Consider the following 5,845-nt stretch of genomic DNA (forward strand, 5'->3'; position numbering starts at 1 on the left):
CTCACACACCCACTCCGGGTGCTGGCAGACTTACATAAGCTTGGCGCACAACACTTCGACAATGTGGTGGACTTTCTGGTTGATGAATGCGTTTTAGCATTCGACTCAATGTCAACGGTGGAAGCCCAAAGTTGAGATGTATTCTCAAAGGATGTGGATACAATATTGCGCATATATATATATAAGAAAACGAGGAGGGGGTGATCATAATAACCTCCAAGTGGGAAATAACATCTTCAAACAAGTGCAAGAGTTTAAGTACCTGGGGTCTACTCTAAAAAACCAAAACAACATGCATGGAGAGATAAATATCAGATTGGACGCTGCTTACCGATGCCTTTATGCACTTAGAATACTCTTTAAATATAAGCTGTTGTCAAGAAAAACAAAAGAACATCTATACATAAGTTACATTCGCCCTGTATTGACATATGCATGTGCCACATGGGAAACGACAAAGGTCAATGATGAAAAGCTACGTCTATTTGAGAGAAAAATTCTTAGAAAAATTTACGGATCCATATTCAACAATGCGGAACAGAAATGGAAAATAAGAACCAACACCCAACTATACCAGCTCTTTACAAAAGAGAAGATGTGGTCCGATTTATCAGAGGGACAAGGATAGAATGGGCAGGCCATGTGTAGCGAGCCGATGGAAGTGTATTGAAAGGAGCATTGACATATATGATAAGAGGAAAGAGGCCAAGGGGAAGACCACGGAAAAGATGGAAGGATAGCGTCAATGAAGTATTAGAAGAAATTGGAGGAGACTGGGAACAAGCATACTATAGAGAACAATGGAAGGAATTAGTTTTAGGGGCCAAGAGTCTAAGTGGCTCGTAAAAAGCCCAAAAAAAAAATAAAATATATATGTATATAAGAAAAATATTTACTTATTGGAAACACATCTGTTTATTGAAACAGTACATTTTTTGCAACTGTAGTTTATTGAGGCTGCGCTAGCTGTAATAGCGGAAGTACGAGTTGTCCGTTGAAACGGGTAAGAAAACAGAAGTTATACGGAACAGAATAAAGGGCGATGGTTGAACAACAACAATATGATTACAACAAAATAATAATGATGATGCGAAATTATTGATAATAATGAGGCAACACACAGAAAAATAAACAAAGAGAATACGATATTATATTAGTTACATGCAATGGATATGATGATTAAGGATGGTTACCGTCACGCAGATAAGCGTCCGCAAGAAGCAAATTGCTTGGCGCGAACACAGCTCATCATTGAATAGTACATCAGTAGACATGGATCACTCATTGTTTGATACAGTCTGAAGGATCATGGGACAGTTTCTGGCCGATTTTCGAAGTTGAAGTCAGCCTTGGTTGCATAGATCAATTGTGATAGATAAATTAATTGTGATTGTTGTACTAAAGCTGCTTCAGATGCAGCGGCTCCCGTGAGTATGTCATCCACAAACGTATTTTGCATGATGTTCTGAGAAGCTATGGGAAATTTTTTCTTCGCTAGGTGTTGTAAGGTTCGTAATGCCTGATGAGGGGCAGAAGATGTACCATATGTTACTGTACAGCGATAGTATTCTGTAATCAGTTCATCGGGTTCAAATCACTAAAAAAGTAATTTCAATTTGTCTATCCATTTGCTTGATATCAGCTGTAAACAGAACGTTGTGGATTCCGGTGGGGATCAGGATCCGTTGTAAGTCCTGTTTATTTATTAATTTTTTTTTTATTATAACAAATGCCTCGGCAACTATGGGCCATTGGCTACAAATAAAATACATATTATTTATATCAACAATAGATAAGTTACATTAAATATGGTAGGTACATTATACTTATAATATATATTAAATTTTTTTTGAAGTTCTGTATCCCTTAGGAATTTGAGAACGTTGGTTGTATCGATGTTGAGGTTTTCAGCAAGATGGTGAGTTAGATTGAATTTTTGACGTTGTAATTCGTACTTTCTGCAGTCGGTGAGAATGTGTTTAACTGTCATGGGATCGTTACATGTCAGGCACATGGGTGGGTATTCTTTCTTCATTAGGAAGGCGTGAGTTAATCTAGTATGGCCTATTTTGAGCCTATTGATATTTACTGGTGAGTGTGTTGTTTGGCCAAGGGAGAATATGATTTTTAATTTCATTTAATTTGGTGTTAGATGTTTTCCATTCGTTTTGCCAGATATTGAGAATTATTTTTTAAATTATTTGTTTGATGTCGGTTATTGAATAAACTTGACATGGGGTTGCATTTTATGACACAATAGCCTCTTTAGCAAGTGTATCAGCTCTTTCATTTCCGGTGATATTTGTATGACTTGGTATCCAATTATTTTTATGGTGGTGTATTCTTTTTGTAATTTACATATTTGGTTCTGTATTGTTCTTGCAGTCTCGTTTGGTGTAAAGGAGTTTTGTATACTCATAAGGGTGCTAAGGGAATCACTAAAGATTATCGCTTTTTGAATATTTTTATTTTTAATAAGGTCGATAGCTTGAATTATGGCTTGGGCTTCGGCGGTATATATGGAACAGTCATTTGGCAGTTTTAACATTATTTCCGTATCTTGACATGTCACTGCTGCACCAACACCTTTGTCCGATTTGGAACCATTAGTGTATATTTCAGTATAGTCTTTATTTATTATTAATTAACGCAAGTTAGGGCAATTTTACAAAGCAAAAGTAATTTTTGAAACACTTAATATTACAATAGTTTTTTTTTTAGACAATTGTTTCGGAATAATTCACAGAAAATAGTGTAACTTGGATTGAAGCAGTGTTGGTAACCAGAACTAACCTACGAAATGATGGTTGACTCATTTCCCAGATGCATTGGCCTGTCAATGGGGCGATTGCGACTATAATTGGAGGTACGAAAGGGGATGACAAATGGAGCACTGGAATGTGTACAATGTTGAGGTACTCGAAATTGTATACAGGATAGGAGAGTAGGCGCATCATATGCACCATCAATAATTCACTGAAGGAATTTTAGATTTATATTAGCTCTTGTATCTGCTAATGTATCTATGCATAGTTCACGTAGGACAGGTGTGTAGTCGTGAACAGGGTGATTAATTTTCAGAACACGACCTGAAAAGTAGAGGAAGTGAAACACAGTGTAGGGATCCCATAGGACGAAAGCGTATACTTACAAAGGGTGCACTGAAGAGCAATAAAGAGTTTTTTATGAGAACAGTTTAAAAATAGACGAAACGCGTCTTATGAATCCTAACATCTTATAGGCTTTGCAACTTATCGATTGAATATGTGAGTGGTAATTTAGATTACTGGTAAGAAGAACCCCTAGGTCTCTTTTAATTGTAACAGATTCAAGCACAATATCATTGATTGTATAGTTGTGAACTATGCCATTTCTGCTGCAAGAAAAAGACATTAACTGGCATTTGCTGACATGTAAGTGGAGGCCGATCGAGTTTATCTATATAACTAGATTATCGTGTTCAACCTGCAGTGCAAAACAGTCTTCTGTAGATTCAATTTGGTGAAACATTTTAATGTCATCAGCAAAGATGAGGAAATTACAATTAGCTATTATTTTTTTTATGTCATTGATGAATAATGCAAAAAGAAAGGATGAAAGAGGTCACCTTGAGGAACTCCCGAGGTGATAGGAAGGACCTCAGACTTACATCCATAGATTTTTACAAATTGAAATCCACCGGATAGATATGATTTGTACTAGGAAAAACGAGGTTCGCCAAACCCAGATTTTTAGAGAAATTCGGAGAGGAAGTTGTTGTTCACTCGATCAAAAGCTTTTACAAATTCAGTAAAGATTACATTAACCTGAAATGTATTATCAAACGCTTCTAGTACAAAATTATTAAAAATAGTTGGATTCATAAGAGTGGAGTGCCCAGGTCTAAAACCCTATATTTCATCGATTAAGACTAGAGATTCAAATAATTTCACTATATGACTTAGTATTGAGATGGGTCTGTAGTGTCTAACGTTGGATTTGTCACCAGACTTGAAGATGGGATTAATTAAGCTAATTTTCCAGATCGACGGGAAAATACCTTCGTCCAAATATCGTCTAAATATTAGCCATAGATACACAGGACAGACTTAAGGTTATAAAAAAAAAAATACCTGGTAGACCATCTGATCAAATGGACGATTCGGAGTTTAATTGTCTTACTCTTGGGACGCACAATTCAGTGGTGTGGGATGTAGTAACAATAGAGAGTTATTATTTGATTCATCGGGACTACCTCCAAATATCGGCTCGTAAGGAAATCTTTCATGAACTCTTTATATTTTTGGGACAGCCCTTCATCTTGCGACAATCGTCGTTCCAAGTACCGACATCGTGTGCTCCGAGAATCTCCGAAGATTGGGCGTGGATGTTTCAATGGTAGCGTAATGCTAAATTAATCAGAAGGCAAACGCTTCACTGAGGAATTGAATGTTCTTTCTGCACGCGTTTCATCTGGTCTCAAGTAGTGCATATGAGGTGACTCCTCCACCCCTCAGAATTATGAAAAATATTGTTCAAGTGTCGTATCCATGGTGACTAACATTCACGTGACTTGCTTGGCTGTTGTTGCTCCCATCATTGCCATAAAATCCATCTAAATATAGTTCCAAATGCCTTTGGTTGATGCTTATGACCAGTAATCCGGGTACCAGTGAAGATAGCTGGGGTGACGTCTGTGCTGATTAGGATGTCAACTGGCCCAGGAGTATGAAAGGTTGGATCTGTCAGATCTAGTGGATTTATGTGTGGCCACGAAGTTGATTGAAGATTTCTTTGAAGTGTGCCACAAGTGATCTTAGACATAATAAGAACATCGAGAGGAATTGATCGTTCAGATTGGTTTACTGGTACCATTGTGATTGTAGTCATACCAGTCATCACGTTAACCGGTGTTCCTGAGAACACGCTGATTTTTGTGTTGCAATATCGCAGGTAACTGTGAGGCGATTGGCACATTGTTTAGATATGAAACTGATCTGGGGCCCATTATCAAATAAGGCTCGCAGTGTATGTTTCTGGTGGTCGCCTGATGGAACACTGGCGAGCAATGTTGAAAGTAAGATTTACTGAGATTTTTGGAGTAACAGTCAACATCGTAGCTACTAATCGTAGCTAACTTTAACTTTCTAAGTAACTAGTGCCCAGCTTTGACCTTGATTGCACATGCCACTGAAGTAGGCCCGGATTCCAAACAATTTATGTACAATTGAAGCTTCTTAGCCGTTTGGAATTATTCGTTTGGGCTTTGGTTTTCGAAGATAGCGCATTTTTGCACTGAATGGGCTTGTTTCCACAGTTGGTAGCTAGTGATTGGGATCTACGTGGATTTGGCGGCTGCCAGTAGAACTTTGGATGATGCTGCTGGGCGAGAACCTTCTGATGGTGGTGGCTTAGATTCAAATCTTAATGAGTAAGCGACACCGTGATTGCCCGTTAGTGTTTCGGCCACCCGCACGTGACAACGCAGAAATTCGTTAAATTCCATAACTGTCTCCGAGGATCAACTCCGAACGAGCCCAAAGTTCATAGTCAAGATGTTGCTCAAATATATTAACTACAAATGAGCTCCATTGACGAGTCGTGAGGTTCAGATTGTTCAACAATGTGGCTTTTTCCGGAACCCAATTGATCTGTGATTTGATTAAACAGGAATCGGTAGATAGAACTGTGAGTGGGGCGATGAGAGCTTGAATGTGGATTCTTGCCAAGTCCCTCTTGTTCCCGTATAGAGTTTGCAGTATTTCCTATGCACTGTGGTAATTAGCGGACGTTTATGAGAGATAGGCTCTGACTGTCTTCGCTTGACCGACAAAAGACGTATTTGGAAACTCAAATCTTTCCATGT

The sequence above is a fragment of the Acyrthosiphon pisum genome, chromosome A2, assembly GCF_005508785.2.
Source record: "Acyrthosiphon pisum isolate AL4f chromosome A2, pea_aphid_22Mar2018_4r6ur, whole genome shotgun sequence".
Lineage (NCBI taxonomy): Eukaryota > Metazoa > Arthropoda > Insecta > Hemiptera > Aphididae > Acyrthosiphon > Acyrthosiphon pisum.